At 36.9% G+C, this 12,059-nt stretch overlaps 1 protein-coding gene across 2 annotated transcripts in view; it reads right to left on the bottom strand.

Moving 5' to 3' along the window:
* Positions 1-12,059, bottom strand: part of SCEL (sciellin) — a 324,048-nt gene that overhangs the window by 158,709 nt on the left and 153,280 nt on the right. For both annotated transcript variants that reach the window (XM_059377692.1, XM_059377693.1), the window contains one exon: positions 4,620-4,759. The gene's annotated coding sequence lies outside the window, so the exon portion shown is untranslated. The remainder of the gene's footprint in view (positions 1-4,619; positions 4,760-12,059) is intronic.

The raw sequence follows: 12,059 nt of genomic DNA, 5'->3' as shown, positions 1-12,059 counted from the left end.
TGAGCATCTCAGCATCTTCTATCCCCTCACTATTCCCCTTCTGTGTTCAGACTTTCTTTTGAATAATCTCTTTGCCCTTGTATCTATCTCTATTTATCTCTGTTTCTCTGTTCCCCTTCACAACTAAGCTTCTGGAAAAAAACAAAAACAAGAGAAAAACCCACCCCACCCCATCACTGATTGACCTACCATAATCCAGTTATAGAAACTGCTTTTGCTAAGGCCACAATTAACCCTTTGTTGTCAAAACCAAGGAGCCACTCAGACCCCTTCTCTCCTTTTTTTTTTTTCTTTTTTTTTGCAGCATTCAACATTCTTGAGCACTTGCTTCTTAAAACCCTTTTCTCCTGGATTTTTTGATACCACACTCACCAGGTTCCTCTCCTACCGGTCTAGTCACTCCTTCTTATTCCACATTGTTGATTTTTCCACTTCTGCCTGATTTTTAAATGTTAAAATTCCCCAACAAGCCTGAATGTTACCCTCTGACCTTCTTCTCTGTCTTCATTCTTTAAGTATCCTCATCCATTCTTATGATTTAAGTCCATCTGTATTATAACTCCCAAGTTAACAGCCCCCCAATTTATATCTCAGCTCCAGATCTGTGTATCCCAACGTCTACTTGATGTGTCCACGTGGATGTTCACTTGAACATCACAAACTTCATGTGTCTAAAATGGAACTCTTCTCTCCCCTCATCCCAGCCCACAAAATATACCCACCTCTTCCAGTCTTCTTTGTTTTGGCAAGTGACACCTCCATTCACTCAGAAAACAGCAAGACTCTCCCTTAACTTTTGTGGCCAATCCATTACTAAGCCTTGCCTGTCTTCTCTCCAAATTAAATTTTGACTCCATCTCTTTCTCTTCATCTTCACTTCCTTCACTTTGATCTTTCCTCCATCATCTCTCATCTGAAATGCTTTTTATTTTCTTTCAATTTTGTACAACTCCAATTCATTCTCAGAATTCCTATGATATCCTAGAATGATAACTTAAAAACTAAATTTGATTATATCACTCCCCAGCAAATAGAATAACATTTGTCTTTCCCATGGTCCATTCAAAATAATCTAGATTCTTCTGCTTCTAAAGTGCATCTTATCTTATTCTCTTAACCCTTGCCATGTACTAAGCAAATAGTCTCTTTATGCCTTTCACATTTGCCTATACCTATGCACAACCTGTTTCCTCTACATGTTTCCTCTAAATCCCCTTCACCTGTTTACTCCAATAACTCTTCAGGTTTCCATTCAAATATTGTCTGATTCATTAACCTTTATTAGACCCTCCCCCATTTTTTCCTGAACTCTATTCTTTTCTTTCATACAATCTAACACATATGGTTATCTATATCATATATCTAACATACATATCATATATCTAACATACATATGGCTATCTATATCATTCTAAAATTATATACATAACATATATTTAATATGTATATAATATACTATAGACAATATTACATATAACACTGTATCTGATATATTTAAATATATAAGACATAAAGATATACAGATAGAGATATATTTTATAATTATATAGCTGTACATGTGATTGTTTCCCCAACTAGACAGTAGGAATTGTATGTTTTCCCCATAATTGTATATCCCACTCCTGGCACAGTGAGTGACATAATGGGCATACAATAAATACTTGTTTTGTGAAAAGAATATCATTACTTAGTAGTAGTAATGCAAATATGAATGGTAGTATATAGACCCAGATCCCTTTTCTGAGTCCCTTGCAGCCAGAGGTATTTGGGAATTCAGAAATGTTCTGATTTTTGTGCACATATCACATTATGGGACACTCCTGACAGGCTCTAGGGAAGGATTTGTAATCAAACACTAATACTTCCACAGTTTGATGTACAAACATTTATAATAAGTAGAATGAGTTAAAACTCTGAATAGTCACATCAGGTCTGCTCCAACAATATCATCAATGAAATTGTGAAAACAAAGTCTGAGTTTTCAGAGGAGTTTGGATTTGAGAATTGCCTATAAAGGACTGAGGAGCTGTCCTAACTTTGCCATGGTGTCCGACTTTCATAGGCGGTGCCTACAGAAGAGCTCACTTTGACCATGTGAAAAAGGGCTCGACATTTACTCAGACTGACCCAAAATAAATTTGAACCATTCATGGGGAAATAACTGACTCCGAGAGGACTCAGACAGACAGCCTTTCCACTGTGAAATTTACTCTCACTGACATAACTATCTGGGAGCACTTGAAACTACATTTTGCAACAGATTTGGGAGGAAAAGCTTATAACAAATCCTGTCCAAAGCCAGGAGCACTGCTGCCCAAGATGTATTTAGCATTACAAGTTCTGTCTCACCCATTCCTGCCCCTGCAGACACTCATGACTTATAAAGGGCTCCTCTGCTAATAACTTTCTTGAACTTCCAAGTATCTTGGTGCTTAGATTATAAATGCTTTCACCTTTAAATTCAGGACAATGATATAAGTTACTGGCTATTTCTTGTGATGGTTATTTTATTCTAAATTATTTTGTCCATAGAAGAACTAAGCATTTATGAAAATTTCCTGCCAAACATAAGTAATAACAAGCTCATCATTAAAAACAGGACTAGGGGTGCCTGGGTGGCTCAGTGGGTTAAAGCCTCTGCCTTCGGCTCAGGTCATGATCTCAGGGTCCTGGGATCGAGTCCCGCATCGGGCTCTCTGCTCAACAGGGAGCCTGCTTCCTCCTCTCTCTCTCTGCCTGCCTCTCTGCCTACTTGTCATCTCTGTATGTCAAATAAGTAAACAAAATCTTTTTAAAAATTTAAAAACAGGACTATTAAGGAGGAAAATTCAAGGTGCCTTATATGTATAGATGCTTGATGTCCTCTTTCTTCTTATCTTTTACCACCCACCTGCTGGGGGAAAGGAGTAGGTACTATTCTAAAATAAATATTATGTTTTTGGATGAGAATCTGAATTTTAAAACACTTGATAGATCATTGTAACTTTACTTTAAAAAGTGGAAACATTATTCTCACTTTAGTATTATTGGCATGAAACTTTGACACATAAAGGTATTTATGAGAGTTATAGCAGAAAACAGATAGAAAAATAAACAACTTTTCAGGGCATTATTTGTTTACTTTAAGCACCATTAAAAGGTAAAAGAACAGAAGAATTTGGTCAAATATTCATAGGGAAACAAGAAGCTTATCAATAAGTGGGGTTCCCTTTAACAAATAAGAAAATATTTTATAAGCATCTTTAACTTGATGCAAAAATGTGCATTTTAAAATACATTCAATAAGAAGACAGGGTATATCACATCTTTAATATAAACCGCCATGTGTGTAATCTCCCAAAAGGCAATATTCCAAAATGGTAATATTATTTTTCTTTATTTACCTTCCATGTTTATAATTGTAAAACAAATGCAAGATACAACTCAGAGGTAACTCTATTTTATCTGAATTCAAAGCCACAAAGATTTGTCTCAAAGCTGATGGCCTACCAAATGAGACATCTTAAAAGAGCCAAAAGGCACTGGTGATAATTTTATTCAGACTTAAAGCAGCCAGGACACAGTATTTTGGAGACACAGGACTTATTTCCTTCTTAAATTAGGAAAAAGGATAAACATGAGGCCGTTGAAGTCATTTTAAACTTTCTTTTTAAGTTTATTTTTTTAATTGGGGTAAAACAGACATAACATAAAATTTGTCATTTTAACCATTGTTAAGTTTACAGTGCTATAGATTTCAGTATATTCACACTGTTGTCCTACCTTCACCACTATCCATCTCCAGAATTTTTTCATCTTCCCAAACTGATGCTCTGTACCCATTAAACACTAACTCCCCCGTCCCTCTCCTTCAACCCTTGACAGGCATCATTCTACATTCTGTTCCTATAATGGGATTATTCGAGTTACTTTGTATAAGTGAAATCGTACAGTATTTGTCCTTTTGTGATTGGCTTCTTTCACTTAGCATACTGTCCTCAAGTTTTACTCATGTTGTAGCACGGGTCAGAACTTCCTTCCTTTCTAAGGCTGAATAATAGTCCACTCATGTATATCTCACATTTGCTCCTTCATTCATCTGTTGATGGACATTTCAGTTACTTCTACACTTTGGCTATTGTGAGTTATTGCCTAAACTCTTTTTTTTTTAAACACATAAAATATTGGCTCGAAAAATTTCCCAAGAGGATAAAACTAACATCCTTTTCTTCAAAAGGAAGTCTATTTTGTCAGCTAAGAAACTCCACTGGTAATATTATGATTACCTTTCGCAAGTTAAATGTTTTATTAGATGAAAAGTAAACTGTCCTCCTAACTATCTTCCCTTCAAATCACCAAACTTAGTTTTAGAATTCATGTAATATAAGCATTGTAATAAGACATTCTTCTGCTGTTACTAAATTTGCAGCACTGAAAGGTAACAAGCATTTGCCAAATTCAAGTTAGTAACAAGAACAGAGAATAAACCCTTGTCTCCCAACTTTCTAGGGAATTAAGTTTACAACAACACTGTATCTGTAAGCTTCAGAATCACAACATTCCAAATATTGGGTAGATTCTAGAATGAAGTTAGGTCTATCTTAAACACCACATGAGGAGGCTTATTATTAAGACTTTACCTTATGGTCCCTTGTAATGAAATTCTGAAGGCCAGACTCTCCCGATTTTCTCATAAAGGGTGTAGTATGGAAGATACCTTGTGCAATTCCTCATTTTACATCAGGCCAAGAAGCATTATTTTCATATCATAGCCAGTTGCCTAAAATCATTTTAGGGATAAAGAGAAAGATAAAATCATTAGTAACATGCTATGTCCTATGTATGTCTTCCTTTAATGTCTAAAAGTAGGATTCTACTATAATTTGATGGTTTTCAAGGCAGCACACTAGAGTTTTCATTTCATATTTTCAGGCTGCAGAGATTCAGTGCCATGAATTTGTGATTCCTTGAAAGCATTCAAACCTTTTCATCTCAGGGACTGCTATTAAAGTGGGTGTATTTATCAAAGGCCAGTTCTAGTTGATAGCTTGCCTGATGGAATGCTTCTTGGAGATGAACTTTTGTAGGGGAGGATCATCACACTGCTCAGTAATACCTACAATTACCTTTCCCCAAGTCTAGCACTCTTTCCTTAGATGAAAATTATACTGCCTTCCTCACACTTGCCTTTCTCCCAATCACTGTCTTAAACGTTGCCACTCTATGTAATTTCATCATGAAGGCATAGAGGAATAACTTTGGGGTTTCATACTTTAAAGAAATCATAATAAAAACTCTAGTATTGCTACTAAATTTGTACCACTCAAAGGTGACAGCCTTGTCATCTGTTTAAAAATTTTGTGCTCAGTCTCTCAAACAATGTCACATTAAAAGTCAGCCAAAAAGAAAAAAATGCATTCCCTCTTTTTTTTCTTTTCAAATAAAGGATTCAATCATTGCAGTGAAAGCTGAACATCTACTTCTTGCTTTAAAGGGGAAAAGGTCTCAAATTAGAATTCCAAACTTACAAAACCAATAAATTAGGAAAGTTATTATTTATAATTGCAAAGGAATTCTTATTTTTTTCATATATGGTTTCATTGAGCCTGTATTTTACCTGCAGGATCTTACATGAGATGATTTCATTGACAGAGTATAAATTATAGCCAGAACCAAAAGCAAAGGTGTCTGGAAAACAGGGTTCTCAAGCTTCTAGCCTGCAATGCAGGGGAGAGTGTAAAGAGCATGAAAATAAATGTTGATGATGGATAGATAGATAGATAGACAAAAATCAACATTTATTTTCACATTTTTCTTTATTTTCTTTTCCTTTTCGTCTTGTTTTTTGAGTCTAGTTGACACACAATTGTTCAGGTGTACAACACAGTAATTAACTTCTCTGTATGTTACACTGTGCTCGCAAGTGTAGCCACCATGTCTGCCTGTAACAGTGCTACCACAATATCATTGACTATATTCTCTATGCTGTGCCTTTTATTCCCATGACTTATTCATTCCATAACTGGAGGCCCACTTCTCTTCACCCATTTTTGACCATCCTTCCATCCTCCCCCCACCAGAAAGACAAATACCCTGTGACTTCACTCATGTGGAATCTAAAAAACAAAACACACGAATAAGCAAACAAACAAAGAGCAGAAGCAGGTCCTATAAACACAAAGAACAAACTGATGGTTGCCTACTTCCACACTGTTTCATGCTCTCCTCTGTATATATGGAGAGAGCCATAATACAGAATATATTCATGTGAGACAGACAGACACACACATACACATACACACCAGCCAAGTTAGTACATACACACACACTCGCCGATTATCACCTGCTTGCCAGAGGCCACACCACCCAGAGTGCTTCCTGCATGGAATCATCTCTAGACTCTTCCATATATAGAGATGGTTATAACACTACTTCATGAAAGGTCACCCCTCGCTTTCCTAGTGCACCCTCTTCTTAATGTGGTCATAGTTATTCACGAATACATTGTTTAAAGAAACCAAAAATAATTAAACAAGCCAGTTAGGCCTGGCAATCCCATTTCCCCATTTATGAATGAGATGAAGAAGGCTTTCTTCCTAAGCGTTTGTCTAGAGCAGCCAGCTGGCTTGCATTTTTAAAGGCAGTTTCAGCATGTTCTCTTGTGTTTGTATCTGAGCAGCCTCTTATTTGGCAACAGTTCTTGAATATCCACACTAAAGGGAAACAAAGAAAAACCACAGACATTTCCCTGGATGAACATATATTCTAGTTAGTTTCCTGAGCACTTTACATATGTTTATGATCATTATTAACATAGATTCACAAGGTATATATTATCCTTATTTCTCCGATGCAATAAAATTAAAAGGAGAAATTGTATATCTTATAAAACCCAAACTCCAATCTAATTGCTGTTTATATGGAAACTCAGATCAAGGCCTGCACCCACAGGTTCACTCTAGAACAGAAGTGCTGAAAGGATGCAGAGCCAAGCAACCAGGAGAGTTGGGTAAAAGGGGGGACACTTATCCCACGATCTCACTCATATGTGGAATGTAAGAAACAAACCAGAGGAACATAAGGGAAAGGAGGAAAAAAATAAGATGAAATCAGAGAGGGAGACAAACCTGAGACATTCTTAAATCATGGGAAACAAATGAGAGTTGCTGGAGCGGAGGGGAATGGGGGGGATGGGGTCATTGGGTGATGGACATTAAGGAGGGCAAATGATGTAATGAGCACTGGGTATTATATAAGACTGATGAATTACTGAACTCTACCTCTGAAACTAATAATACACTACACATTAATTGATTTTTTAATAGAAAAGTTATAAAAAATAAAATAAAATTCAAAAATAAAGGAAGGATATGTAAAATCAAAGGTTGCTGAAGCATGTCAATTGCCCCAAGTGTTTCAAGCAAAAACAACATTTCTACAAAACGCTTGAATCAATGTTTTACAACACTTAAAGCAATATGTCTAAATTAACATCAATTTGTGCCTCTAACATGCCTTGTCTTCCCTTAACAATGGATAGTATTGTGCACTAAATTTTTGACACCACACACACACACACACATAAAAGCTCCACACAATTTTGACTCTATCATCACTTCCAAGGAAAGTTCGGTGTCTGAGGGTAGCTCTGTATTATGAAGGATCATGTGATAAGGCCAGAGTTCACAGAACTCAGTTACAGCAAAACATAGAGCTCACCAGACATGGGAAAGGCCCCAGCATTCCCACGCTCCTGTCGCTCATCAAGTTTATGGACTGGCCACAATAAATCACTGGTCAGATTCACAGTTGTTCTAGGTCTGCCATACAGATAGAGGACCCAGTCAGAAGGAGGAGCAAACTGAATAATACTCAAGTAAACAGACAACTAATCTTGACAGTTGAGGCCCAAATCACTGTCTCACAAGTGGGAATTTCGAATGGTCTCAGGTCCCTCTTTGTGTTAGCCATATGCTCTTGGCTCTAGGGCCCTTCAAGCCTTTAATTCTCTGAGGAACAAAAAATATCCAATAGAGGACCTTGCCTTGGAGATCAGTTTCTGAAATGAAAGAGATCAACTTAATAAACAATTGAGGCTATTATTTAAGCCTTTTTTAAAAAAAGATTTTATTTATTTATTTAGTGAGAGAGAGAGAACATGTGCATACCCACAAGCCGGGGGAGGGGTAAAGAGAAAGGGAGAGAGAGAATCCTGAGCAGAACCGGAGCCCCATGCAGGGCTCCATCTCAGGACCCTGAGATCATGCCCTCAGCCAAAATCAAGAGGTGGATGCTTTAATGACTGAGCCACCCAGGCGCCCTAAGCTTATTTTTAAAAGCAAAAATTGTTTCTTAACTTGGAAATGACAGCATGTTTTTAAGGATACAAAATCTTTTGGGATTTTTTTTTTTAATTTGAAAAAAATCTTTAAAAATCTTTTGGAATCTCTGACTCAGTTTACCTGTTACCCAAACTGAAAAGACTTAGCCCACCTCTCTCCCTAGGGAATGGTATCTGATATTACTGGGTTCATGTCATTCAAATGTTCATGTTTAAAATAGTCAAAGACCTATATGCTTCTATATGTCACTCCAGGGCTCCAGCAGACCTCAGAGCCATAGGATAGTAGTATCCGATGGTCCCTTCAGTTCATCTCAACAGTCTTTATTTCCAAATGAAAGGTCACCTAAAATTTCCTTACAGTTCTATTCGGCATGTATTGTCGGCTAATTTTCAACATGACTTTCACTCTGAAGATTTTATGTAGCCAAAATAACAAATTCAAGCAATTAAAGCAGCAACAGGGTTAGTTATTTTGGTGTCATATAGACTTGAAGGCTGATTAGCCATATACCAACAAGATTAGAATTACTGTTATTGAATTTTATTGTTCCACAAGCCACCAAGCACAGTTCCAAGGGGGATAAAGCATCATTTGACAAAGGGTGGCAGGTGGATGCAGATATCATGACACAAGATAATGGTTCTTAGTCATCTTCATTTGTGCCAGCCAACTGGCCCCTAGCCATTATAACCATATTTAATGTGACCTCAACCCAATTCCCGCCACATACATGCAGAGTATATTTCTAACCCTTGAGATAGGAAATGCAACTCTACATTGATCAAATAAGATTATTCCAAAGCTATAATCTAAGTCAACTCAAGATAGATACAAAAAAGCAAGAGAAGATAATCACATGGTCCTGTCACAAATATAGTTGTATCCTTTACTGAATGAATATACTAAATCTACATCAAAGGAGTTCATAAGTACCACATATGTTTAAAGAAGATTTTTTTCTTAAAATGGGCATTTTGGCAATCACTCAAGAATAACTCTTTGTCTCTTAATCTTTCATCTTTCCTAACAACTAGGTTTTTGTTTTAAGCTTTTTTTTTTTTAAGATTTTATTTATTTATTTGACAGACAGAGATCACAAGTAGGCAGAGAGAGAGAGAGAGAGAGAGGGAAGCAGGCTCCCTGCTGAGCAGAGAGCCCGATGCGGGACTCGATCCCAGGACCCTGAGATCATGACCTGAGCCGAAGGCAGCGGCTTAACCCACTGAGCCACCCATGCGCCCTTTTTTAAAGCTTTTATTTATTTATTTGGATTAGAGAGAGAGAGAGACAGTGAGAGAAGGAATACAAGCAAGGGGAGTGGGAGAGGGAGAAGCAGGCTTCCCCCTGAGCAAGGAACCCGATGCAGGGCTTGATCCCAGGGCCCCAGGATCATGACCTGAACTGAAGGCAGATGCTTAATGACTAAGCCATCGAGGTGTCCCCCGACAACTAATTCTTAATGTAATTATCTCCACACTACCATAGGTAATTGTGTATGTGTCTCTAAGATTTAATCATTTACATTTTTTTTGTATTAAATTAATGTTATAGATCTGCCTGTCATCCCCATTCATCAGGAGCCAGAACTATCGTTTTCTTACTCTTCCTCCACAAGCCTATGTTCTCCATATTCCTTTGGGGGATAGACATTCAATGGAATTTTAGGAAAAAAATCCAAACAATCAATATACATATTTTAATTGCTTTTCTTTTCTAATCCCTGAAATACCCATTTTAATGTTCTGTACATTGTTTCCTATTCATTAATATAGTCAAATCTTTTAATATGATATCAAAAAGAAATGTGTAAAACAAATATAAAAATATTTCAAATTAGAAATTTTATTTCAACATGTATTATAATCGCTAACCTCCTTTGTTTCAAATACAAATTTCAGAAAGTGACATTTACCTTCAGTTTCCAAGGAAATACCTTTGCTTGCATGTTTAAGGTCTGAGTGTCCTCCACTAACAAAATTTGTATCACCTTATTTAATTTTCTAGTATGAGTCTTGCTACTACAGTTTGTTAATTCTCTATTCTGTACATGATCTCTTTCTCCTAGTATACTATGAATTCCTCAAGGACAGGAGTGACATTTTATTCCCATGAACACACAGGGACTGCCAGACTAATTGATGTTTATTGATGTTTTACTATATCTTATAAATCATCCTGGTCTAAAATTCACTTCAACAGAATAATGGTAATTACATCATTGCAGTCACTACAGGCTATACCTTTGTATTTCCAAGAAAATATTACAGAGTTTTCATCTAATTTTCTTGGAAAAAGAAGAAAATGGAGTACAAAAAAATGAGGACAAAAGTTGGGAAATATTATGGCACACAAAATAGTACCAATGTGCCATTACTAAAATGATCGAGTGTTTGAAACTAGTTGTAAAAGTACCAAAATATAACATGACATTTTGCAGAGTCAAGCTCATTTTCAGCTCACTGAAATGTGTATTACCTGCACACATAAAGAATTCGCTCTGGTCTATAATGGAATATACTCATGAAAGTATTACATCTGCTACTGTTCTACTGGACTTAAGGCAGAGAAGATGAGCAAGCATTTGGGCCAAGATTTGGAGATTTGGAATCTAGGTTAGATGCAGCTAACATTTCAACCAGAAAACAATAAATAACCTTTTTTTTTTCACTTTATTCTTTTCAGTGTTCCAAAATTCATTGTTTATGTACCATACCCTGTGCTCTATGCAATACATGCCCTCCATAATACCCACCACCAGGCTCACCTAACACCCTACCTCCTCCCCTCCAAACCCCTCAGTTTGTTTCTCAAGAGTCCACAGTCTTTCATGGTTTGTCTCCCCCTCCAGTTTTCCCCAACTCACTTCTCCACTCCATCTCCCAATGTCCTCCATGTTATTCCTTATGTTCCACAAATAAGTGAAACCATATGATAATTGACTCTTTGCTTGACTTATTTCACTCAGCATAATCTCCTCCAGTCCCATCCATGTTGATACAAAAGTTGGGTATTCATCCTTTCTGATGGAGATATAACACTCCATTGTATATATGCATTGTATCTTCTTTGTCTATTCATCTGTTGAAGGTCATCTGCGTTCTTTCCACTGTTTGGTGACTGGGGCCATTGCTGCTATAAACATTGAAGTACAAATGGCCCTTCTTTTCACTACATCTGTATCTTTGGGGTAAATACCTAGCAGTGCAACTGCAGGGTCAGAGGGTAGCTCCATTTTTAATTTCTTAAGGAATCTCCACACTGTTTTCCAAAGTGGCTGCACCAACTTGCATTCCCACCAACAGTGTAAGAGGGTTCCCCTTTCTCCACATCCTCTCCAACATACATACATGTTTACTGTCTTGTTAATTTTGGCCAATCTAACTGGTGTAAGGTGGTATCTCAATGTGGTTTTGATTTGAATCTCCCTGATGGCTAATGATAATGAATATTTTTTCATGTGTCTGTTAGCTATTTGTATGTCTTCATAGGAGAAGTGTCTGTTCATGTCTTCTGCCCATTTTTTGATGTGATTATCTGTTTTGTGTGTGTTGAGTTTGAGGAGTTCTTTATAGATCTTGAATATCAGCCCTTTGTCTGTAGTGTCATTTGCGAATATCTTTTCCCATTCCATGGGTTGCCTCTTCGTTTTGTTGACTGCTTCCTTTGCTATGCAAAAGTTTTTGATCTTGATGAAGTCCCAAAAGTTCTTTTTCACTTTTGTTTTCTTTGTCTTTG

Source organism: Mustela nigripes, chromosome 15 (assembly GCF_022355385.1).
Source record: "Mustela nigripes isolate SB6536 chromosome 15, MUSNIG.SB6536, whole genome shotgun sequence".
NCBI lineage: Eukaryota > Metazoa > Chordata > Mammalia > Carnivora > Mustelidae > Mustela > Mustela nigripes.
Note: the sequence above shows the minus strand (reverse complement) of the source record. Positions and strands in the feature narration are given on the sequence as shown.